General features: G+C 35.6%; 34 non-coding genes across 34 annotated transcripts; all 34 read right to left on the bottom strand.

Moving 5' to 3' along the window:
* Positions 1 to 821: 821 nt before the first annotated feature.
* On the bottom strand, positions 822 to 895 carry TRNAT-UGU (transfer RNA threonine (anticodon UGU)). Its single transcript has one exon. It is a non-coding gene; the product is annotated as a tRNA-Thr (tRNA).
* A 370-nt stretch (positions 896 to 1265) lies between these two features.
* TRNAT-UGU (transfer RNA threonine (anticodon UGU)) lies at positions 1266 to 1339 on the bottom strand. Its single transcript has one exon. It is a non-coding gene; the product is annotated as a tRNA-Thr (tRNA).
* An 835-nt stretch (positions 1340 to 2174) lies between these two features.
* On the bottom strand, positions 2175 to 2248 carry TRNAT-UGU (transfer RNA threonine (anticodon UGU)). Its single transcript has one exon. It is a non-coding gene; the product is annotated as a tRNA-Thr (tRNA).
* Positions 2249 to 4443: 2195 nt separating this feature from the next.
* Positions 4444 to 4517, bottom strand: TRNAT-UGU (transfer RNA threonine (anticodon UGU)). The gene has a single exon. It is a non-coding gene; the product is annotated as a tRNA-Thr (tRNA).
* A 379-nt stretch (positions 4518 to 4896) lies between these two features.
* On the bottom strand, positions 4897 to 4970 carry TRNAT-UGU (transfer RNA threonine (anticodon UGU)). Its single transcript has one exon. It is a non-coding gene; the product is annotated as a tRNA-Thr (tRNA).
* Positions 4971 to 5348: 378 nt separating this feature from the next.
* On the bottom strand, positions 5349 to 5422 carry TRNAT-UGU (transfer RNA threonine (anticodon UGU)). Its single transcript has one exon. It is a non-coding gene; the product is annotated as a tRNA-Thr (tRNA).
* An 832-nt stretch (positions 5423 to 6254) lies between these two features.
* Positions 6255 to 6328, bottom strand: TRNAT-UGU (transfer RNA threonine (anticodon UGU)). The gene has a single exon. It is a non-coding gene; the product is annotated as a tRNA-Thr (tRNA).
* An 832-nt stretch (positions 6329 to 7160) lies between these two features.
* Positions 7161 to 7234, bottom strand: TRNAT-UGU (transfer RNA threonine (anticodon UGU)). The gene has a single exon. It is a non-coding gene; the product is annotated as a tRNA-Thr (tRNA).
* A 380-nt stretch (positions 7235 to 7614) lies between these two features.
* TRNAT-UGU (transfer RNA threonine (anticodon UGU)) lies at positions 7615 to 7688 on the bottom strand. The gene has a single exon. It is a non-coding gene; the product is annotated as a tRNA-Thr (tRNA).
* Positions 7689 to 8066: 378 nt separating this feature from the next.
* On the bottom strand, positions 8067 to 8140 carry TRNAT-UGU (transfer RNA threonine (anticodon UGU)). The gene has a single exon. It is a non-coding gene; the product is annotated as a tRNA-Thr (tRNA).
* Positions 8141 to 8519: 379 nt separating this feature from the next.
* TRNAT-UGU (transfer RNA threonine (anticodon UGU)) lies at positions 8520 to 8593 on the bottom strand. Its single transcript has one exon. It is a non-coding gene; the product is annotated as a tRNA-Thr (tRNA).
* A 379-nt stretch (positions 8594 to 8972) lies between these two features.
* Positions 8973 to 9046, bottom strand: TRNAT-UGU (transfer RNA threonine (anticodon UGU)). The gene has a single exon. It is a non-coding gene; the product is annotated as a tRNA-Thr (tRNA).
* Positions 9047 to 9426: 380 nt separating this feature from the next.
* On the bottom strand, positions 9427 to 9500 carry TRNAT-UGU (transfer RNA threonine (anticodon UGU)). The gene has a single exon. It is a non-coding gene; the product is annotated as a tRNA-Thr (tRNA).
* Positions 9501 to 9878: 378 nt separating this feature from the next.
* Positions 9879 to 9952, bottom strand: TRNAT-UGU (transfer RNA threonine (anticodon UGU)). Its single transcript has one exon. It is a non-coding gene; the product is annotated as a tRNA-Thr (tRNA).
* A 379-nt stretch (positions 9953 to 10331) lies between these two features.
* On the bottom strand, positions 10332 to 10405 carry TRNAI-UAU (transfer RNA isoleucine (anticodon UAU)). The gene has a single exon. It is a non-coding gene; the product is annotated as a tRNA-Ile (tRNA).
* A 1283-nt stretch (positions 10406 to 11688) lies between these two features.
* Positions 11689 to 11762, bottom strand: TRNAT-UGU (transfer RNA threonine (anticodon UGU)). The gene has a single exon. It is a non-coding gene; the product is annotated as a tRNA-Thr (tRNA).
* A 378-nt stretch (positions 11763 to 12140) lies between these two features.
* TRNAT-UGU (transfer RNA threonine (anticodon UGU)) lies at positions 12141 to 12214 on the bottom strand. The gene has a single exon. It is a non-coding gene; the product is annotated as a tRNA-Thr (tRNA).
* Positions 12215 to 12592: 378 nt separating this feature from the next.
* Positions 12593 to 12666, bottom strand: TRNAT-UGU (transfer RNA threonine (anticodon UGU)). The gene has a single exon. It is a non-coding gene; the product is annotated as a tRNA-Thr (tRNA).
* Positions 12667 to 13045: 379 nt separating this feature from the next.
* On the bottom strand, positions 13046 to 13119 carry TRNAT-UGU (transfer RNA threonine (anticodon UGU)). Its single transcript has one exon. It is a non-coding gene; the product is annotated as a tRNA-Thr (tRNA).
* A 378-nt stretch (positions 13120 to 13497) lies between these two features.
* Positions 13498 to 13571, bottom strand: TRNAT-UGU (transfer RNA threonine (anticodon UGU)). The gene has a single exon. It is a non-coding gene; the product is annotated as a tRNA-Thr (tRNA).
* A 379-nt stretch (positions 13572 to 13950) lies between these two features.
* Positions 13951 to 14024, bottom strand: TRNAT-UGU (transfer RNA threonine (anticodon UGU)). Its single transcript has one exon. It is a non-coding gene; the product is annotated as a tRNA-Thr (tRNA).
* Positions 14025 to 14404: 380 nt separating this feature from the next.
* Positions 14405 to 14478, bottom strand: TRNAT-UGU (transfer RNA threonine (anticodon UGU)). The gene has a single exon. It is a non-coding gene; the product is annotated as a tRNA-Thr (tRNA).
* A 378-nt stretch (positions 14479 to 14856) lies between these two features.
* Positions 14857 to 14930, bottom strand: TRNAT-UGU (transfer RNA threonine (anticodon UGU)). The gene has a single exon. It is a non-coding gene; the product is annotated as a tRNA-Thr (tRNA).
* A 378-nt stretch (positions 14931 to 15308) lies between these two features.
* Positions 15309 to 15382, bottom strand: TRNAT-UGU (transfer RNA threonine (anticodon UGU)). Its single transcript has one exon. It is a non-coding gene; the product is annotated as a tRNA-Thr (tRNA).
* A 378-nt stretch (positions 15383 to 15760) lies between these two features.
* On the bottom strand, positions 15761 to 15834 carry TRNAT-UGU (transfer RNA threonine (anticodon UGU)). The gene has a single exon. It is a non-coding gene; the product is annotated as a tRNA-Thr (tRNA).
* Positions 15835 to 16583: 749 nt separating this feature from the next.
* TRNAT-UGU (transfer RNA threonine (anticodon UGU)) lies at positions 16584 to 16657 on the bottom strand. The gene has a single exon. It is a non-coding gene; the product is annotated as a tRNA-Thr (tRNA).
* Positions 16658 to 17035: 378 nt separating this feature from the next.
* TRNAT-UGU (transfer RNA threonine (anticodon UGU)) lies at positions 17036 to 17109 on the bottom strand. The gene has a single exon. It is a non-coding gene; the product is annotated as a tRNA-Thr (tRNA).
* An 830-nt stretch (positions 17110 to 17939) lies between these two features.
* On the bottom strand, positions 17940 to 18013 carry TRNAT-UGU (transfer RNA threonine (anticodon UGU)). The gene has a single exon. It is a non-coding gene; the product is annotated as a tRNA-Thr (tRNA).
* An 830-nt stretch (positions 18014 to 18843) lies between these two features.
* On the bottom strand, positions 18844 to 18917 carry TRNAT-UGU (transfer RNA threonine (anticodon UGU)). The gene has a single exon. It is a non-coding gene; the product is annotated as a tRNA-Thr (tRNA).
* Positions 18918 to 19295: 378 nt separating this feature from the next.
* On the bottom strand, positions 19296 to 19369 carry TRNAT-UGU (transfer RNA threonine (anticodon UGU)). Its single transcript has one exon. It is a non-coding gene; the product is annotated as a tRNA-Thr (tRNA).
* Positions 19370 to 19748: 379 nt separating this feature from the next.
* Positions 19749 to 19822, bottom strand: TRNAT-UGU (transfer RNA threonine (anticodon UGU)). The gene has a single exon. It is a non-coding gene; the product is annotated as a tRNA-Thr (tRNA).
* An 831-nt stretch (positions 19823 to 20653) lies between these two features.
* TRNAT-UGU (transfer RNA threonine (anticodon UGU)) lies at positions 20654 to 20727 on the bottom strand. The gene has a single exon. It is a non-coding gene; the product is annotated as a tRNA-Thr (tRNA).
* Positions 20728 to 21102: 375 nt separating this feature from the next.
* On the bottom strand, positions 21103 to 21179 carry TRNAT-UGU (transfer RNA threonine (anticodon UGU)). Its single transcript has one exon. It is a non-coding gene; the product is annotated as a tRNA-Thr (tRNA).
* A 1282-nt stretch (positions 21180 to 22461) lies between these two features.
* TRNAT-UGU (transfer RNA threonine (anticodon UGU)) lies at positions 22462 to 22535 on the bottom strand. The gene has a single exon. It is a non-coding gene; the product is annotated as a tRNA-Thr (tRNA).
* Between the last annotated feature and the right edge of the window lie 532 nt (positions 22536 to 23067).

The following is a 23067-nucleotide window of genomic DNA, read 5'->3' as shown; positions in this document are numbered from 1 at the left end:
AAACTGATGAGGAGGACTGGAAAGCCAGTGAGGATTTTATCACTAATTAAAAATTTCAAGTGGTTAACTGAGCAAAATAACATTAAGCTTGAGTAGTATTTCATTCAAAGCATAATCATGGAATAAGATGTCGCTCTCAGTCTTAGCACTTGAGAAACCAAGTAATTCTTGAAGAGCATTATTTAAAAGGACAATGACAAATTTGTAGAATAGTAAAAAAAAAAACACTGCTGTAACTTTTTTAAAACTTCATCCCGTCTTTCTTCCTTTTTAGCACTTAGAGAAGATTCTTAATCCCAGTATTGCAGATATCGATGTTGTACACAATCATAGTCCACATTTTAATGTTTAAAAGCTTTATTTGGAACAGACAGCACAGCTGAGATTTGAACTCAGAATCTCCTGTTTACAAGACAGGCGCTTTAACCAACTAAGCACAGCACCACAAGCTGAAGAGGAAGACAGGAAAGCTAGTGAGGATTTAATTACTAATTAAAATTTCAAGTGGTTAACTGAGCAAAACAACATTAAGCTTGAGTATTATTCCATGCAAAGCATAATCATGGAATAAGATGTCGATCTCAGTCTTGGCACTTGAGAAACCAAGTAATTTTTGAAGAGCATTATTTAAATGACAATGAGAAATTTGTAGAATAGTTAAAAAAAATATTGCTGCAACTTTTTTAAAGCTTCATCCCGTCTTTCTTCCTTTTTAGCAGTTAGAGCAGATTCTTAATCCCACTATTGCACTATCGTTGAGATCGATGTTGTACACAATCAAATTCCACATTTTGATGTTTAAAAGCTTTATTTGGAACAGACAGCACTGCTGAGATTTGAACTCAGGATCTCCTGTTTACAAGACAGGCACTTTAACCAACTAAGCCACAGCACCACAAACTGATGAGGAGGACAGGAAAGCCAGTGAGGATTTTATCACTAATTAAAAATTTCAAGTGGTTAACTCAGCAAAACAACATTAAGCTTGAGTAGCATTCCATGCAAAGCATAATCATGGAATAAGATGTCGCTCTCAGTATTGGCACTTGAGAAACCAAGTAATTTTTGAAGAGCATTATTTAAAAGGACAATGACAAATTTGTAGAATAGTTAAGAAAACACTGCTGTAACTTTTTTAAAGGTTCATCCCGTCTTTCTTCCTTTTTAGCACTTAGAGCAGATTCTTAATCCCACTATTGCACAGATCGATGTTGTACACAATCAAATTCCACATTTTGATGTTTAAGAGCTTTATTTGGAACAGACAGCACTGCTGAGATTTGAACTCAGGATCTCCTGTTTACAAGACAGGCACTTTAACCAACTAAGCCACAGCACCACAAACTGATGAGGAGGACAGGAAAGCCAGTGAGGATTTAATCACTATTTAAAAATTTCAAGTGGTTAACTGAGCAAAACAACATTAAGCTTGAGTATTATTCCATGCAAAGCATAATCATGGAATAAGATGTCGCTCTCAGTCTTGGCACTTGAGAAACCAAGTAATTTTTGAAGAGCATTATTTAAAAGGACAATGAGAAATGTGTAGAATAGTTAAAAAAAATACTGCTGTAACTTTTTTAAAGCTTCATCCCGTCTTTCTTCCTTTTTAGCACTTAGAGCAGATTCTTAATCCCACTATTGCACTATCGTAGAGATCGATGTTGTACACAATCAAATTCCACATTTTGATGTTTAAAAGCTTTATTTGGAACAGACAGCACTGCTGAGATTTGAACTCAGGATCTCCTGTTAACAAAACAGGCACTTTAACCAGCTAAGCCACAGCACCACAAACTGATGAGGAGGACAGGAAAGCCAGTGAGGATTTTATCACTAATTAAAAACTTCAAGTGGTTAGCTGAGCAAAACAACATTAAGCTTGAGTAGTATTCCATGCAAAGCATAATCATGGAAAAAGATGTCGCTCTCAGTCTTGGCACTTGAGAAACCAAGTTATTTTTGAAGAGCATTATTTAAAAGGACAATGACAAATTTGTAGAATAGTAAAGAAAAAAAACACTGCTGTAACTTTTTTAAAGCTTCATCCCGTCTTTCTTCCTTTTTAGCACTTAGAGCAGATTCTTAGTCCCACTATTACACTATCGCAGAGATCTAAGTTGTACACAGTCAAATTCCACATTTTGATGTTTAAAAGCTTTATTTGGAACAGACAGCACTGCTGAGATTTGAACTCAGGATCTCCTGTTTACAAAACAGGCACTTTAACCAGCTAAGCCACAGCACCACAAACTGATGAGAAAGACAAGAAAGCCAGTGAGGATTTTATCACTAATTAAAAATTTCAGGTTTTTAACTGATCAAAACAACATTAAGCTTGAGTATTATTCCATGCAAAGCATAATCATGGAATAAGATGTCGCTCTCAGTCTTGGCACTTGAGAAACCAAGTAATTTTTGAAGAGCATTATTTAAAAGGACAATGACAAATTTGTAGAATAGTTAAGAAAACACTGCTGTAACTTTTTTAAAGCTTCATCCCGTCTTTCTTCCTTTTAGCACTTAGAGCAGATTCTTAATCCCACTATTGCACTATCGTAGAGATCGATGTTGTACACAATCAAATTCCACATTTTGATGTTTAAAAGCTTTATTTGGAACAGACAGCACTGCTGAGATTTGAACTCAGGATCTCCTGTTAACAAAACAGGCACTTTAACACTTTAACCAGCTAAGCCACAGCACCACAAACTGATGAGGAGGACAGGAAAGCCAGTGAGGATTTTATCACTAATTAAAAATTTCAAGTGGTTAGCTGAGCAAAACAACATTAAGCTTGAGTAGTATTCCATGCAAAGCATAATCATGGAAAAAGATGTCGCTCTCAGTCTTGGCACTTGAGAAACCAAGTAATTTTTGAAGAGCATTATTTAAAAGGACAATGACAAATTTGTAGAATAGTTAAAAAAAGTACTGCTGTAACTTTTTTAAAGCTTCATCCCGTCTTTCTTCCTTTTTAGCACTTAGAGCAGATTCTTAATCCCACTATTGCACTATCGTAGAGATCAATGTTGTACACAAACAAATTCCACATTTTGATATCTAAAAGCTTTATTTTGAACAGACAGCACTGCTGAGATTTGAACTCTGGATCTCCTAATTACAAGACAGGCGCTTTAACCAACTAAGCACCGCACCACAAGCTGAAGAGGAAGACGGGAAAGCCAGTGAGGATTTAATTACTAATTAAAAATTTCAAGTGGTTAACTGAGCAAAACAACATTAAGCTTGAGTATTATTCCATGCAAAGCATAATCATGGAATAAGATGTCGATCTCAGTCTTGGCACTTGAGAAACCAAGTAATTTTTGAAGAGCATTATTTAAAAGGACAATGAGAAATTTGTAGAATAGTTAAAAAAAATACTGCTGCAACTTTTTTAAAGCTTCATCCCATCTTTCTTCCTTTTTAGCAGTTAGAGCAGATTCTTAATCCCACTATTGCACTATCGTTGAGATTGATGTTGTACACAATCAAATTCCACATTTTGATGTTTAAAAGCTTTATTTGGAACAGACAGCACTGCTGAGATTTGAACTCAGGATCTCCTGTTTACAAGAAAGGCCCTTTAACCAACTAAGCCACAGCACCACAAACTGATGAGGAGGACAGGAAAGCCAGTGAGGATTTTATCACTAATTAAAAATTTCAAGTGGTTAACTGAGCAAAACAACATTAAGCTTGAGTAGTATTCCATGCAAAGCATAATCATGAAATAAGATGTCGCTCTCAGTCTTGGCGCTTGAGAAACCAAGTAATTTTTGAAGAGCATTATTTAAAAGGACAATGACAAATTTGTAGAATAGTTAAGAAAACACTGCTGTAACTTTTTTAAAGCTTCATCCCGTCTTTCTTCCTTTTTAGCACTTAGAGCAGATTCTTAATCCCACTATTGCACTATCGTAGAGATCAATGTTGTACACAAACAAATCCCACATTTTGATATTTAAAAGCTTTATTTTGAACAGACAGCACTGCTGAGATTTGAACTCTGGATCTCCTGTTTACAAGACAGGCACTTTAACCAACTAAGCCACAGCACCACAAACTGATGAGAAAGACAAGAAAGCCAGTGAGGATTTTATCACTAATTAAAAATTTCAGGTGGTTAACTGATCAAAACAACATTAAGCTTGAGTATTATTCCATGCAAAGCATAATCATGGAATAAGATGTCGCTCTCAGTCTTGGCACTTGAGAAACCAAGTAATTTTTGAAGAGCATTATTTAAAAGGACAATGAGAAATTTGAAGAATAGTTAAAAAATATACTGCTGTAACTTTTTTAAAGCTTCATCCCGTCTTTCTTCCTTTTTAGCACTTAGAGCAGATTCTTTATCCCACTATTGCACTATCGTAGAGATCGATGTTACACACAATTGAAGTGCACATTTTGAGGTTTAAAAGCTTCATTTGGAACAGATGGCACTGCTGAGATTTGAACTCAGGATCTCCTGTTTACAAGACAGGTGCTTTAACCAACTAAGCCACAGCACCACAAGCTGAAGAGGAGGACAGGAAAGCCAGTGAGGATTTAATTACTAATTAAAAGTTTCAAGTGGTTAACTGAGCAAAAAAACATTAAGCTTGAGTAGTATTCCATGCAAAGCATAATCATGGAATAAGATGTCGCTCTCAGTCTTGGCAATTGAGAAACCAAGTAATTTTTGAAGAGCATTATTTAAAAGGACAATGACAAATTTGTAGAATAGCAAAAAAAAACACTGCTGTAACTTTTTTAAAGCTTCATCCCGTCTTACTTCCTTTTTAGCACTTAGAGCAGATTCTTAATCCCACTATTGCACTATCGTAGAGATCGATGTTGCACACAAATGAAGTACACATTTTGAGGTTTGAAAGCTTTATTTGGAACAAATGGCACTGCTGAGATTTGAATTCAGGATCTCCTGTTTACAAGACAGGCACTTTAACCAACTAAGCCACAGCACCACAAACTGATGAGGAGGACAGGAAAGCCAGTGAGGATTTTATCACTAATTAAAAATTTCAAGTGGTTAACTCAGCAAAACAACATTAAGCTTGAGTAGCATTCCATGCAAAGCATAATCATGGAATAAGATGTCGCTCTCAGTATTGGCACTTGAGAAACCAAGTAATTTTTGAAGAGCATTATTTAAAAGGACAATGACAAATTTGTAGAATAGTTAAGAAAACACTGCTGTAACTTTTTTAAAAGTTCATCCCGTCTTTCTTCCTTTTTAGCACTTAGAGCAGATTCTTAATCCCACTATTGCACTATCGTAGAGATCGATGTTGTACACAATCAAATTCCACATTTTGATGTTTAAAAGCTTTATTTGGAACAGACAGCACTGCTGAGATTTGAACTCAGGATCTCCTGTTTACAAGACAGGCACTTTAACCAACTAAGCCACAGCACCACAAACTGATGAGAAAGACAAGAAAGCCAGTGAGGATTTTATCACTAATTAAAAATTTCAGGTGGTTAACTGATCAAAACAACATTAAGCTTGAGTATTATTCCATGCAAAGCATAATCATGGAATAAGATGTCGCTCTCAGTCTTGGCAATTGAGAAACCAAGTAATTTTTGAAGAGCATTATTTAAAAGGACAATGACAAATTTGTAGAATAGCAAAAAAAACCCACTGCTGTAACTTTTTTAAAGCTTCATCCCATCTTTCTTCCTTTTTAGCACTTACAGCAGATTCTTAATCCCACTATTGCACTATCGTAGAGATCGATGTTGCACACAAATGAAGTGCACATTATGAGGTTTGAAAGCTTTATTTGGAACAAATGGCACTGCTGAGATTTGAACACAGGATCTCCTGTTTACACGACAGGCACTTTAACCAACTAAGCCACAGCACCACAAACTGATGAGGAGGACAGGAAAGCCAGTGAGGATTTTATCACTAATTAAAAATTTCAAGTGGTTAACTCAGCAAAACAACATTAAGCTTGAGTAGCATTCCATGCAAAGCATAATCATGGAATAAGATGTCGCTCTCAGTATTGGCACTTGAGAAACCAAGTAATTTTTGAAGAGCATTATTTAAAAGGACAATGACAAATTTGTAGAATAGTTAAGAAAACACTGCTGTAACTTTTTTAAAGGTTCATCCCGTCTTTCTTCCTTTTTAGCACTTAGAGCAGATTCTTAATCCCACTATTGCACTATCGTAGAGATCGATGTTGTACACAATCAAATTCCACATTTTGATGTTTAAAAGCTTTATTTGGAACAGACAGCACTGCTGAGATTTGAACTCAGGATATCCTGTTTACAAGACAGGCACTTTAACCAACTAAGCCACAGCACCACAAACTGATGAGAAAGACAAGAAAGCCAGTGAGGATTTTATCACTAATTAAAAATTTCAGGTGGTTAACTGATCAAAACAACATTAAGCTTGAGTATTATTCCATGCAAAGCATAATCATGGAATAAGATGTCGCTCTCAGTCTTGGCACTTGAGAAACCAAGTAATTTTTGAAGAGCATTATTTAAAAGGACAATGAGAAATTTGAAGAATAGTTAAAAAATATACTGCTGTAACTTTTTTAAAGCTTCATCCCGTCTTTCTTCCTTTTTAGCACTTAGAGCAGATTCTTTATCCCACTATTGCACTATCGTAGAGATCGATGTTGTACACAATCAAATTCCACATTTTGATGTTTAAAAGCTTTATTTGGAACAGACAGCACTGTTGAGATTTGAACTCAGGATCTCCTGTTTACAAGACAGGCACTTTAACCAACTAAGCCACAGCACCACAAACTGATGAGAAAGACAAGAAAGCCAGTGAGGATTTTATCACTAATTAAAAATTTCAGGTGGTTAACTGATCAAAACAACATTAAGCTTGAGTATTATTCCATGCAAAGCATAATCATGGAATAAGATGTCGCTCTCAGTCTTGGCACTTGAGAAACCAAGTAATTTTTGAAGAGCATTATTTAAAAGGACAATGAGAAATTTGAAGAATAGTTAAAAAATATACTGCTGTAACTTTTTAAAAGCTTCATCCCGTCTTTCTTCCTTTTTAGCACTTAGAGCAGATTCTTTATCCCACTATTGCACTATCGTAGAGATCGATGTTACACACAATTGAAGTGCACATTTTGAGGTTTAAAAGCTTCATTTGGAACAGATGGCACTGCTGAGATTTGAACTCAGGATCTCCTGTTTACAAGACAGGTGCTTTAACCAACTAAGCCACAGCACCACAAGCTGAAGAGGAGGACAGGAAAGCCAGTGAGGATTTAATTACTAATTAAAAGTTTCAAGTGGTTAACTGAGCAAAAAAACATTAAGCTTGAGTAGTATTCCATGCAAAGCATAATCATGGAATAAGATGTCGCTCTCAGTCTTGGCAATTGAGAAACCAAGTAATTTTTGAAGAGCATTATTTAAAAGGACAATGACAAATTTGTAGAATAGCAAAAAAAAAACACTGCTGTAACTTTTTTAAAGCTTCATCCCGTCTTACTTCCTTTTTAGCACTTAGAGCAGATTCTTAATCCCACTATTGCACTATCGTAGAGATCGATGTTGCACACAAATGAAGTACACATTTTGAGGTTTGAAAGCTTTATTTGGAACAAATGGCACTGCTGAGATTTGAATTCAGGATCTCCTGTTTACAAGACAGGCACTTTAACCAACTAAGCCACAGCACCACAAACTGATGAGGAGGACAGGAAAGCCAGTGAGGATTTTATCACTAATTAAAAATTTCAAGTGGTTAACTCAGCAAAACAACATTAAGCTTGAGTAGCATTCCATGCAAAGCATAATCATGGAATAAGATGTCGCTCTCAGTATTGGCACTTGAGAAACCAAGTAATTTTTGAAGAGCATTATTTAAAAGGACAATGACAAATTTGTAGAATAGTTAAGAAAACACTGCTGTAACTTTTTTAAAAGTTCATCCCGTCTTTCTTCCTTTTTAGCACTTAGAGCAGATTCTTAATCCCACTATTGCACTATCGTAGAGATCGATGTTGTACACAATCAAATTCCACATTTTGATGTTTAAAAGCTTTATTTGGAACAGACAGCACTGCTGAGATTTGAACTCAGGATCGCCTGTTTACAAGACAGGCACTTTAACCAGCTAAGCCACAGCACCACAAACTGATGAGAAAGACAAGAAAGCCAGTGAGGATTTTATCACTAATTAAAAATTTCAGGTGGTTAACTGATCAAAACAACATTAAGCTTGAGTATTATTCCATGCAAAGCATAATCATGGAATAAGATGTCGCTCTCAGTCTTGGCACTTGAGAAACCAAGTAATTTTTGAAGAGCATTATTTAAAAGGACAATGAGAAATTTGAAGAATAGTTAAAAAATATACTGCTGTAACTTTTTTAAAGCTTCATCCCGTCTTTCTTCCTTTTTAGCACTTAGAGCAGATTCTTTATCCCACTATTGCACTATCGTAGAGATCGATGTTGTACACAATCAAATTCCACATTTTGATGTTTAAAAGCTTTATTTGGAACAGACAGCACTGCTGAGATTTGAACTCAGGATCTCCTGTTTACAAGACAGGCACTTTAACCAACTAAGCCACAGCACCACAAACTGATGAGAAAGACAAGAAAGCCAGTGAGGATTTTATCACTAATTAAAAATTTCAGGTGGTTAACTGATCAAAACAACATTAAGCTTGAGTATTATTCCATGCAAAGCATAATCATGGAATAAGATGTCGCTCTCAGTCTTGGCACTTGAGAAACCAAGTAATTTTTGAAGAGCATTATTTAAAAGGACAATGAGAAATTTGAAGAATAGTTAAAAAATATACTGCTGTAACTTTTTTAAAGCTTCATCCCGTCTTTCTTCCTTTTTAGCACTTAGAGCAGATTCTTTATCCCACTATTGCACTATCGTAGAGATCGATGTTACACACAATTGAAGTGCACATTTTGAGGTTTAAAAGCTTCATTTGGAACAGATGGCACTGCTGAGATTTGAACTCAGGATCTCCTGTTTACAAGACAGGTGCTTTAACCAACTAAGCCACAGCACCACAAGCTGAAGAGGAGGACAGGAAAGCCAGTGAGGATTTAATTACTAATTAAAAGTTTCAAGTGGTTAACTGAGCAAAAAAACATTAAGCTTGAGTAGTATTCCATGCAAAGCATAATCATGGAATAAGATGTCGCTCTCAGTCTTGGCAATTGAGAAACCAAGTAATTTTTGAAGAGCATTATTTAAAAGGACAATGACAAATTTGTAGAATAGCAAAAAAAAAACACTGCTGTAACTTTTTTAAAGCTTCATCCCGTCTTACTTCCTTTTTAGCACTTAGAGCAGATTCTTAATCCCACTATTGCACTATCGTAGAGATTGATGTTGCACACAAATGAAGTACACATTTTGAGGTTTGAAAGCTTTATCTGGAACAAATGGCACTGCTGAGATTTGAATTCAGGATCTCCTGTTTACAAGACAGGCACTTTAACCAACTAAGCCACAGCACCACAAACTGATGAGGAGGACAGGAAAGCCAGTGAGGATTTTATCACTAATTAAAAATTTCAAGTGGTTAACTCAGCAAAACAACATTAAGCTTGAGTAGCATTCCATGCAAAGCATAATCATGGAATAAGATGTCGCTCTCAGTATTGGCACTTGAGAAACCAAGTAATTTTTGAAGAGCATTATTTAAAAGGACAATGACAAATTTGTAGAATAGTTAAGAAAACACTGCTGTAACTTTTTTAAAAGTTCATCCCGTCTTTCTTCCTTTTTAGCACTTAGAGCAGATTCTTAATCCCACTATTGCACTATCGTAGAGATCGATGTTGTACACAATCAAATTCCACATTTTGATGTTTAAAAGCTTTATTTGGAACAGACAGCACTGCTGAGATTTGAACTCAGGATCGCCTGTTTACAAGACAGGCACTTTAACCAACTAAGCCACAGCACCACAAACTGATGAGAAAGACAAGAAAGCCAGTGAGGATTTTATCACTAATTAAAAATTTCAGGTGGTTAACTGATCAAAACAACATTAAGCTTGAGTATTATTCCATGCAAAGCATAATCATGGAATAAGATGTCGCTCTCAGTCTTGGCACTTGAGAAACCAAGTAATTTTTGAAGAGCATTATTTAAAAGGACAATGAGAAATTTGAAGAATAGTTAAAAAATATACTCCTGTAACTTTTTTAAAGCTTCATCCCGTCTTTCTTCCTTTTTAGCACTTAGAGCAGATTCTTTATCCCACTATTGCACTATCGTAGAGATCGATGTTACACACAATTGAAGTGCACATTTTGAGGTTTAAAAGCTTCATTTGGAACAGATGGCACTGCTGAGATTTGAACTCAGGATCTCCTGTTTATAAGACAGGCGCTTTAACCAACTAAGCCACAGCAGCACAAGCTGAAGAGGAGGACAGGAAAGCCAGTGAGGATTTAATTACTAATTAAAAGTTTCAAGTGGTTAACTGAGCAAAACAACATTAAGCTTGAGTAGTATTCCATGCAAAGCATAATCATGGAATAAGATGTCGCTCTCAGTCTTGGCAATTGAGAAACCAAGTAATTTTTGAAGAGCATTATTTAAAAGGACAATGACAAATTTGTAGAATAGTTAAGAAAACACTGCTGTAACTTTTTTAAAGGTTCATCCCGTCTTTCTTCCTTTTTAGCACTTAGAGCAGATTCTTAATCCCACTATTGCTCTATCGTAGAGATCAATGTTGTACACAAACAAATTCCACATTTTGATGTTTAAAAGCTTTATTTTGAACAGACAGCACTGCTGAGATTTGAACTCAGGATCTCCTATTTACAAGACAGGCGCTTTAAACAACTAAGCCACAGCACCACAAGCTGAAGAGGAAGACAGGAAAGCCAGTGAGGATTTAATTATTAATTAAAAATTTCAAGTGGTTAACTGAGCAAAACAACATTAAGCTTGAGTATTATTCCATGCAAAACATAATCATGGAATAAGATGTCGATCTCAGTCTTGGCACTTGAGAAACCAAGTAATTTTTGAAGAGCATTATTTAAAAGGACAATGAGAAATTTGTAGAATAGTTAAAAAAAATACTGCTGCAACTTTTTTAAAGCTTCATCCCGTCTTTCTTCCTTTTTAGCAGTTAGAGCAGATTCTTAATCCCACTATTGCACTATCATTGAGATCGATGTTGTACACAATCAAATTCCACATTTTGATGTTTAAAAGCTTTATTTGGAACAGACAGCACTGCTGAGGTTTGAACTCAGGATCTCCTGTTTACAAGACAGGCACTTCAACCAACTAAGCCACAGCACCACAAACTGATGAGGAGGACAGGAAAGCCAGTGAGGATTTTATCACTAATTAAAAATTTCAGGTGGTTAACTGAGCAAAACAACATTAAGCTTGAGTAGTATTCCATGCAAAGCATAATCATGGAATAAGATGTCGCTCTCAGTCTTGGCACTTGAGAAACCAAGTAATTTTTGAAGAGCATTATTTAAAAGGACAATGACAAATTTGTAGAATGGTTAAGAAAACACTGCTGTAACTTTTTTAAAGGTTCATCCCATCTTTCTTCCTTTTTAGCACTTACAGCAGATTCTCAATCCCACTATTGCACTATCGTAGAGAACGATGTTGCACACAATTGAAGTGCACATTTTGAGGTTTAAAAACTATATTTGGAACAGATGGCACTGCTGAGATTTGATCTCAGGATCTCCTGTTTACAAGACAGGCGCTTTAACCAACTAAGCCACACCACCACAAACTGATGAAGAGGACAGGATAACCAGTGAGGATTTATTCACTAATTAAAAATTTCAAGTGGTTAACTGAGCAAAACAACATTAAGCTTGAGTAGTATTCCATGCAAAGCATAATCATGGAATAAGATGTCGCTCTCAGTCTTGGCACTTGAGAAACCAAGTAATTTTTGAAGAGCATTATTTAAAAGGACAATGACAAATTTGTAGAATAGTTAAGAAAACACTGCTGTAACTTTTTTAAAGGTTCATCCCGTCTTTCTTCCTTTTTAGCACTTAGAGCAGATTCTTAATCCCACTATTGCTCTATCGTAGAGATCAATGTTGTACACGAACAAATTCCACATTTTGATGTTTAAAAGCTTTATTTTGAACAGACAGCACTGCTGAGATTTGAACTCAGGATCTCCTATTTACAAGACAGGCGCTTTAACCAACTAAGCCACAGCACCACAAGCTGAAGAGGAAGACAGGAAAGCCAGTGAGGATTTTATCACTAATTAAAAATTTCAAGTGGTTAACTCAGCAAAACAACATTAAGCTTGAGTAGTATTCCATGCAAAGCATAATCATGAAATAAGATGTCGCTCTCAGTCTTGGCACTTGAGAAACCAAGTAATTTTTGAAGAGCATTATTTAAAAGGACAATGACAAATTTGTAGAATAGTTAAGAAAACACTGCTGTAACTTTTTTAAAGCTTCATCCCGTCTTTCTTCCTTTTTAGCACTTAGAGCAGATTCTTTATCCCACTATTGCACTATAGTAGAGATCGATGTTACACACAATTGAAGTGCACATTTTGAGGTTTAAAAGCTTCATTTGGAACAGATGGCACTGCTGAGATTTGAACTCAGGATCTCCTTTTTACAAGACAGGTGCTTTAACCAACTAAGCCACAGCACCACAAGCTGAAGAGGAGGACAGGAAAGCCAGTGAGGATTTAATTACTAATTAAAAGTTTCAAGTGGTTAACTGAGCAAAAAAACATTAAGCTTGAGTAGTATTCCATGCAAAGCATAATCATGGAATAAGATGTCGCTCTCAGTCTTGGCAATTGAGAAACCAAGTAATTTTTGAAGAGCATTATTTAAAAGGACAATGAGAAATTTGAAGAATAGTTAAAAAATATACTGCTGTAACTTTTTTAAAGCTTCATCCCGTCTTTCTTCCTTTTTAGCACTTAGAGCAGATTCTTAATCCCACTATTGCACTATCGTAGAGATCGATGTTGTACACAATCAAATTCCACATTTTGATGTTTAAAAGCTTTATTTGGAACAGACAGCACTGCTGAGATTTGAACTCAGGATCTCCTGTTTACAAGACAGGCACTTTAACCAACTAAGCCACAGCACCACAAACTGATGAGGAGGACAGGATAACCAGTGAGGATTTAATCACTAATTAAAAATTTCAAGTGGTTAACTGAGCAAAACAACATTAAGCTTGAGTAGTATTCCATGCAAAGCATAATCATGGAATAAGATGTCGCTCTCAGTCTTGGCACTTGAGAAACCAAGTAATTTTTGAAGAGCATTATTTAAAAGGACAATGAGAAATTTGTAGAATAGTTAAGAAAACACTGCTGTAACTTTTTTAAAGGTTCATCCCGTCTTTCTTCCTTTTTAGCACTTAGAGCAGATTCTTAATCCCACTATTGCTCTATCGTAGAGATCAATGTTGTACACAAACAAATTCCACATTTTGATGTTTAAAAGCTTTATTTTGAACAGACAGCACTGCTGAGATTTGAACTCAGGATCGCCTGTTTACAAGACAGGCACTTTAACCAACTAAGCCACAGCACCACAAACTGATGAGAAAGACAAAAAAGCCAGTGAGGATTTTATCACTAATTAAAAATTTCAGGTGGTTAACTGAGCAAAACAACATTAAGCTTGAGTATTATTCCATGCAAAGCATAATCATGGAATAAGATGTCGCTCTCAGTCTTGGCACTTGAGAAACCAAGTAATTTTTGAAGAGCATTATTTAAAAGGACAATGAGAAATTTGAAGAATAGTTAAAAAATATACTGCTGTAACTTTTTTAAAGCTTCATCCCGTCTTTCTTCCTTTTTAGCACTTAGAGCAGATTCTTTATCCCACTATTGCACTATCGTAGAGATCGATGTTACACACAATTGAAGTGCACATTTTGAGGTTTAAAAGCTTCATTTGGAACAGATTGCACTGCTGAGATTTGAACTCAGGATCTCCTGTTTACAAGACAGGTGCTTTAACCAACTAAGCCACAGCACCACAAGCTGAAGAGGAGGACAGGAAAGCCAGTGAGGATTTAATTACTAATTAAAAGTTTCAAGTGGTTAACTGAGCAAAAAAACATTAAGCTTGAGTAGTATTCCATGCAAAGCATAATCATGGAATAAGATGTCGCTCTCAGTCTTGGCAATTGAGAAACCAAGTAATTTTTGAAGAGCATTATTTAAAAGGACAATGACAAATTTGTAGAATAGCAAAAAAAAACCACTGCTGTAACTTTTTTAAAGGTTCATCCCGTCTTTCTTCCTTTTTAGCACTTAGAGCAGATTCTTAATCCCACTATTGCACTATCGTAGAGATCGATGTTGTACACAATCAAATTCCACATTTTGATGTTTAAAAGCTTTATTTGGAACAGACAGCACTGCTGAGATTTGAACTCAGGATCTCCTGTTTACAAGACAGGCACTTTAACCAACTAAGCCACAGCACCACAAACTGATGAGAAAGACAAGAAAGCCAGTGAGGATTTTATCACTAATTAAAAATTTCAGGTGGTTAACTGAGCAAAACAACATTAAGCTTGAGTAGTATTCCATGCAAAACATAATCATGGAATAAGATGTCGCTCTCAGTCTTGGCACTTAAGAAACCAAGTAATTTTTGAAGAGCATTATTTAAAATGACAATGACAAATTTGTAGAATAGTTAAGAAAACACTGCTGTAACTTTTTTAAAGGTTCATCCCGTCTTTCTTCCTTTTTAGCACTTAGAGCAGATTCTTAATCCCACTATTGCACTATCGTAGAGATCGATGTTGTACACAATCAAATTCCACATTTTGATGTTTAAAAGCTTTATTTGGAACAGACAGCACTGCTGAGATTTGAACTCAGGATCTCCTGTTTACAAGACAGGCACTTTAACCAACTAAGCCACAGCACCACAAACTGATGAGAAAGACAAGAAAGCCAGTGAGGATTTTATCACTAATTAAAAATTTCAGGTGGTTAACTGAGCAAAACAACATTAAGCTTGAGTAGTATTCCATGCAAAGCATAATCATGGAATAAGATGTCGCTCTCAGTCTTGGCACTTGAGAAACCAAGTAATTTTTGAAGAGCATTATTTAAAAGGACAATGACAAATTTGTAGAATAGTTAAGAAAACACTGCTGTAACTTTTTTAAAAGTTCATCCCGTCTTTCTTCCTTTTTAGCACTTAGAGCAGATTCTTAATCCCACTATTGCTCTATCGTAGAGATCGATGTTGTACACAAACAAATTCCACATTTTGATGTTTAAAAGCTTTATTTTGAACAGACAGCACTGCTGAGATTTGAACTCAGGATCTCCTATTTACAAGACAGGCGCTTTAACCAACTAAGCCACAGCACCACAAGCTGAAGAGGAAGACAGGAAAGCCAGTGAGGATTTAATTATTAATTAAAAATTTCAAGTGGTTAACTGAGCAAAACAACATTAAGCTTGAGTATTATTCCATGCAAAACATAATCATGGAATAAGATGTCGATCTCAGTCTTGGTACTTGAGAAACCAATAATTTTTGAAGAGCATTATTTAAAAGGACAATGAGAAATTTGTAGAATAGTTAAAAAAAATACTGCTGCAACTTTTTTAAAGATTCATCCCGTCTTTCTTCCTTTTTAGCAGTTAGAGCAGATTCTTAATCCCACTATTGCACTATCGTTGAGATCGATGTTGTACACAATCAAATTCCACATTTTGATGTTTAAAAGCTTTATTTTGAACAGACAGCACTGCTGAGATTTGAACTCAGGATCTCCTATTTACAAGACAGGCGCTTTAACCAACTAAGCCACAGCACCACAAGCTGAAGAGGAAGACAGGAAAGCCAGTGAGGATTTAATTATTAATTAAAAATTTCAAGTGGTTAACTGAGCAAAACAACATTAAGCTTGAGTATTATTCCATGCAAAACATAATCATGGAATAAGATGTCGATCTCAGTCTTGGTACTTGAGAAACCAATAATTTTTGAAGAGCATTATTTAAAAGGACAATGAGAAATTTGTAGAATAGTTAAAAAAAATACTGCTGCAACTTTTTTAAAGGTTCATCCCGTCTTTCTTCCTTTTTAACACTTAGAGCAGATTCTTAATCCCACTATTGCACTATCGTAGAGAACGATTTTGCACACAATTGAAGTGCACATTTTGAGGTTTAAAAGCTATATTTGGAACAGATGGCGCTGCTGAGATTTGATCTCAGGATCTCCTGTTTACAAGACAGGATTTCAAGTGGTTAACTGAGCAAAACAACATTAAGCTTGAGTAGTATTCCATGCAAAGCATAATCATGGAATAAGATGTCGCTCTCAGTCTTGGCACTTGAGAAACCAAGTAATTTTTGAAGAGCATTATTTAAAAGGACAATGACAAATTTGTAGAATAGTTAAGAAAACACTGCTGTAACTTTTTTAAAGGTTCATCCCGTCTTTCTTCCTTTTTAGCACTTAGAGCAGATTCTTAATCCCACTATTGCTCTATCGTAGAGATCAATGTTGTACACAAACAAATTCCACATTTTGATGTTTAAAAGCTTTATTTTGAACAGACAGCACTGCTGAGATTTGAACTCAGGATCTCCTATTTACAAGACAGGCGCTTTAACCAACTAAGCCACAGCACCGCAAACTAATGAGAAGGACAAGAAAGCCAGTGAGGATTTTATCACTAATTAAAAATTTCAGGTGGTTAACTGAGCAAAACAACATTAAGCTTGAATAGTATTCCATGCAAAACATAATCATGGAATAAGATGTCGCTCTCAGTCTTGGCACTTGAGAAACCAAGTAATTTTTGAAGAGCATTATTTAAAAGGACAATGACAAATTTGTAGAATAGTTAAGAAAACACTGCTGTAACTTTTTTAAAGGTTCATCCCGTCTTTCTTCCTTTTTAGCACTTAGAGCAGATTCTTAATCCCACTATTGCTCTATCGTAGAGATCAATGTTGTACACAAACAAATTCCACATTTTGATGTTTAAAAGCTTTATTTTGAACAGACAGCACTGCTGAGATTTGAACTCAGGATCTCCTATTTACAAGACAGGCGCTTTAACCAACTAAGCCACAGCACCACAAGCTGAAGAGGAAGACAGGAAAGCCAGTGCGGATTTAATTATTAATTAAACATTTCAAGTGGTTAACTGAGCAAAACAACATTAAGCTTGAGTATTATTCCATGCAAAACATAATCATGGAATAAGATGTCGATCTCAGTCTTGGCACTTGAGAAACCAAGTAATTTTTGAAGAGCATTATTTAAAAGGACAATGACAAATTTGTAGAATGGTTAAGAAAACACTGCTGTAACTTTTTTAAAAGTTCATCCCATCTTTCTTCCTTTTTAGCACTTACAGCAGATTCTTAATCCCACTATTGCACTATCGTAGAGATCGATGTTGTACACAATCAAATTCCACATTTTGATGTTTAAAAGCTTTATTTGGAACAGACAGCACTGCTGAGATTTGAGCTCAGGATCTCCTGTTTACAAGACAGGCACTTTAACCAACTAAGCCACAGCACCACAAACTGATGAGAAAGACAAGAAAGCCAGTGAGGATTTTATCACTAATTAAAAATTTCAGGTGGTTAACTGAGCAAAACAACATTAAGCTTGAGTAGTATTCCATGCAAAACATAATCATGGAATAAGATGTCGCTCTCAGTCTTGGCACTTGAGAAACCAAGTAATTTTTGAAGAGCATTACTTAAAAGGACAATGACAAATTTGTAGAATAGTTAAGAGAACACTGCTGTAACTTTTTTAAAGGTTCATCCCGTCTTTCTTCCTTTTTAGCACTTAGAGCAGATTCTTAATCCCACTATTGCTCTATCGTAGAGATCAATGTTGTACACAAACAAATTCCACATTTTGATGTTTAAAAGCTTTATTTTGAACAGACAGCACTGCTGAGATTTGAACTCAGGATCTCCTATTTACAAGACAGGCGCTTTAACCAACTAAGCCACAGCACCACAAGCTGAAGAGGAAGACAGGAAAGCCAGTGCGGATTTAATTATTAATTAAACATTTCAAGTGGTTAACTGAGGAAAACAACATTAAGCTTGAGTATTATTCCATGCAAAACATAATCATGGAATAAGATGTCGATCTCAGTCTTGGCACTTGAGAAACCAAGTAATTTTTGAAGAGCATTATTTAAAAGGACAATGACAAATTTGTAGAATGGTTAAGAAAACACTGCTGTAACTTTTTTAAAAGTTCATCCCATCTTTCTTCCCTTTTAGCACTTACAGCAGATTCTTAATCCCACTATTGCACTATCGTAGAGATCGATGTTGTACACAATCAAATTCCACATTTTGATGTTTAAAAGCTTTATTTGGAACAGACAGCACTGCTGAGATTTGAGCTCAGGATCTCCTGTTTACAAGACAGGCACTTTAACCAACTAAGCCACAGCACCACAAACTGATGAGAAAGACAAGAAAGCTAGTGAGGATTTTATCACTAATTAAAAATTTCAGGTGGTTAACTGAGCAAAACAACATTAAGCTTGAGTAGTATTCCATGCAAAACATAATCATGGAATAAGATGTCGCTCTCAGTCTTGGCACTTGAGAAACCAAGTAATTTTTGAAAAGCATTATTTAAAAGGACAATGACAAATTTGTAGAATAGTTAAGAAAACACTGCTGTAACTTTTTTAAAGGTTCATCCCGTCTTTCTTCCTTTTTAGCACTTAGAGCAGATTCTTAATCCCACTATTGCACTATCGTAGAGATCGATGTTGTACACAATCAAATTCCACATTTTGATGTTTAAAAGCTTTATTTGGAACAGACAGCACTGCTGAGATTTGAACTCAGGATCTCCTGTTTACAAGACAGGCACTTTAACCAACTAAGCCACAGCACCACAAACTGATGAGAAAGACAAGAAAGCCAGTGAGGATTTTATCACTAATTAAAAATTTCAGGTGGTTAACTGAGCAAAACAACATTAAGCTTGAGTAGTATTCCATGCAAAGCATAATCATGGAATAAGATGTCGCTCTCAGTCTTGGCACTTGAGAAACCAAGTAATTTTTGAAGAGCATTACTTAAAAGGACAATGACAAATTTGTAGAATAGTTAAGAAAACACTGCTGTAACTTTTTTAAAGGTTCATCCCGTCTTTCTTCCTTTTTAGCACTTAGAGCAGATTCTTAATCCCACTATTGCTCTATCGTAGAGATCAATGTTGTACACAAACAAATTCCACATTTTGATGTTTAAGAGCTTTATTTTGAACAGACAGCACTGCTGAGATTTGAACTCAGGATCTCCTATTTACAAGACAGGCGCTTTAACCAACTAAGCCACAGCACCACAAGCTGAAGAGGAAGACAGGAAAGCCAGTGAGGATTTAATTATTAATTAAGCATTTCAAGTGGTTAACTGAGCAAAACAACATTAAGCTTGAGTATTATTCCATGCAAAACATAATCATGGAATAAGATGTCGATCTCAGTCTTGGCACTTGAGAAACCAAGTAATTTTTGAAGAGCATTATTTAAAAGGACAGTGAGAAATTTGTAGAATAGTTAAAAAAAATACTGCTGCAACTTTTTTAAAGCTTCATCCCGTCTTTCTTCCTTTTTAGCAGTTAGAGCAGATTCTTAATCCCACTATTGCACTATCGTTGAGATCGATGTTGTACACAATCAAATTCCACATTTTGATGTTTAAAAGCTTTATTTGGAATAGACAGCACTGCTGAGATTTGAACTCAGGATCTCCTGTTTACAAGACAGGCACTTTAACCAACTAAGCCACAGCACCACAAACTGATGAGGAGGACAGGAAAGCCAGTGAGGATTTTATCACTAATTAAAAATTTCAAGTGGTTAACTGAGCAAAACAACATTAAGCTTGAGTAGTATTCCATGCAAAGCATAATCATGGAATAAGATGTCGCTCTCAGTCTTGGCAATTGAGAAACCAAGTAATTTTTGAAGAGCATTATTTAAAAGGACAATGACAAATTTGTAGAATAGTTAAAAAAAATACTGCTGTAACTTTTTTAAAGCTTCATCCCGTCTTTCTTCCTTTTTAGCACTTAGAGCAGATTCTTAATCCCACTATTGCACTATCGTAGAGATCGATGTTGTACACAATCAAATTCCACATTTTGATGTTTAAAAGCTTTATTTGGAACAGACAGCACTGCTGAGATTAGAACTAAGGATCTCCTGTTTACAAGACAGGCACTTTAACCAACTAAACCACACCACCACAAACTGATGAGGAGGACAGGATAACCAGTGAGGATTTAATCACTAATTAAAAATTTCAAGTGGTTAACTGAGCAAAACAACATTAAGCTTGAGTAGTATTCCATGCAAAGCATAATCATGGAATAAGATGTCGCTCTCAGTCTTGGCACTTGAGAAACCAAGTAATTTTTGAAGAGCATTATTTAAAAGGACAATGACAAATTTGTAGAATAGTTAAGAAAACACTGCTGTAACTTTTTTAAAGGTTCATCCCGTCTTTCTTCCTTTTTAGCACTTAGAGCAGATTCTTAATCCCACTATTGCTCTATCGTAGAGATCAATGTTGTACACAAACAAATTCCACATTTTGATGTTTAAAAGCTTTATTTTGAACAGACAGCACTGCTGAGATTTGAACTCAGGATCTCCTATTTACAAGACAGGCGCTTTAACCAACTAAGCCACAGCACCACAAACTAACGAGAAAGACAAGAAAGCCAGTGAGGATTTTATCACTAATTAAAAATTTCAGGTGGTTAACTGAGCAAAACAACATTAAGCTTGAATAGTATTCCATGCAAAACATAATCATGGAATAAGATGTCGCTCTCAGTCTTGGCACTTGAGAAACCAAGTAATTTTTGAAGAGCATTATTTAAAAGGACAATGACAAATTTGTAGAATAGTTAAGAAAACACTGCTGTAACTTTTTTAAAGGTTCATCCCGTCTTTCTTCCTTTTTAGCACTTAGAGCAGATTCTTAATCCCACTATTGCACTATCGTAGAGATCGATGTTGTACACAATCAAATTCCACATTTTGATGTTTAAAAGCTTTATTTGGAACAGACCGCACTGCTGAGATTTGAACTCAGGATCTCCTGTTTACAAGACAGGCACTTTAACCAACTAAGCCACAGCACCACAAACTGATGAGAAAGACAAGAAAGCCAGTGAGGATTTTATCACTAATTAAAAATTTCAGGTGGTTAACTGAGCAAAACAACATTAAGCTTGAGTAGTATTCCATGCAAAGCATAATCATGGAATAAGATGTCGCTCTCAGTCTTGGCACTTGAGAAACCAAGTAATTTTTGAAGAGCATTACTTAAAAGGACAATGACAAATTTGTAGAATAGTTAAGAAAACACTGCTGTAACTTTTTTAAAGGTTCATCCCGTCTTTCTTCCTTTTTAGCACTTAGAGCAGATTCTTAATCCCACTATTGCTCTATCGTAGAGATCAATGTTGTACACAAACAAATTCCACATTTTGATGTTTAAAAGCTTTATTTTGAACAGACAGCACTGCTGAGATTTGAACTCAGGAGCTCCTATTAACAAGACAGGCGCTTTAACCAACTAAGCCACAGCACCACAAGCTGAAGAGGAAGACAGGAAAGCCAGTGCGGATTTAATTATTAATTAAACATTTCAAGTGGTTAACTGAGCAAAACAACATTAAGCTTGAGTATTATTCCATGCAAAACATAATCATGGAATAAGATGTCGATCTCAGTCTTGGCACTTGAGAAACCAAGTAATTTTTGAAGAGCATTATTTAAAAGGACAATGACAAATTTGTAGAATGGTTAAGAAAACACTGCTGTAACTTTTTTAAAAGTTCATCCCATATTTCTTCCTTTTTAGCACTTACAGCAGATTCTTAATCCCACTATTGCACTATCGTAGAGATCGATGTTGTACACAATCAAATTCCACATTTTGATGTTTAAAAGCTTTATTTGGAACAGACAGCACTGCTGAGATTTGAGCTCAGGATCTCCTGTTTACAAGACAGGCACTTTAACCAACTAAGCCACAGCACCACAAACTGATGAGAAAGACAAGAAAGCCAGTGAGGATTTTATCACTAATTAAAAATTTCAGGTGGTTAACTGAGCAAAACAACATTAAGCTTGAGTAGTATTCCATGCAAAACATAATCATGGAATAAGATGTCGCTCTCAGTCTTGGCACTTGAGAAACCAAGTAATTTTTGAAGAGCATTACTTAAAAGGACAATGACAAATTTGTAGAATAGTTAAGAGAACACTGCTGTAACTTTTTTAAAGGTTCATCCCGTCTTTCTTCCTTTTTAGCACTTAGAGCAGATTCTTAATCCCACTATTGCTCTATCGTAGAGATCAATGTTGTACACAAACAAATTCCACATTTTGATGTTTAAAAGCTTTATTTTGAACAGACAGCACTGCTGAGATTTGAACTCAGGATCTCCTATTTACAAGACAGGCGCTTTAACCAACTAAGCCACAGCACCACAAGCTGAAGAGGAAGACAGGAAAGCCAGTGCGGATTTAATTATTAATTAAACATTTCAAGTGGTTAACTGAGCAAAACAACATTAAGCTTGAGTATTATTCCATGCAAAACATAATCATGGAATAAGATGTCGATCTCAGTCTTGGCACTTGAGAAACCAAGTAATTTTTGAAGAGCATTATTTAAAAGGACAATGACAAATTTGTAGAATGGTTAAGAAAACACTGCTGTAACTTTTTTAAAAGTTCATCCCATCTTTCTTCCCTTTTAGCACTTACAGCAGATTCTTAATCCCACTATTGCACTATCGTAGAGATCGATGTTGTACACAATCAAATTCCACATTTTGATGTTTAAAAGCTTTATTTGGAACAGACAGCACTGCTGAGATTTGAGCTCAGGATCTCCTGTTTACAAGACAGGCACTTTAACCAACTAAGCCACAGCACCACAAACTGATGAGAAAGACAAGAAAGCCAGTGAGGATTTTATCACTAATTAAAAATTTCAGGTGGTTAACTGAGCAAAAC

The sequence above is a fragment of the Phyllobates terribilis genome, unplaced genomic scaffold (genome assembly GCF_046119375.1).
Source record: "Phyllobates terribilis strain yellow unplaced genomic scaffold, ASM4611937v1 Scaffold_9__5_contigs__length_417890890, whole genome shotgun sequence".
Classification (NCBI taxonomy): Eukaryota; Metazoa; Chordata; class Amphibia; order Anura; family Dendrobatidae; genus Phyllobates; species Phyllobates terribilis.
Note: the sequence above shows the minus strand (reverse complement) of the source record. Positions and strands in the feature narration are given on the sequence as shown.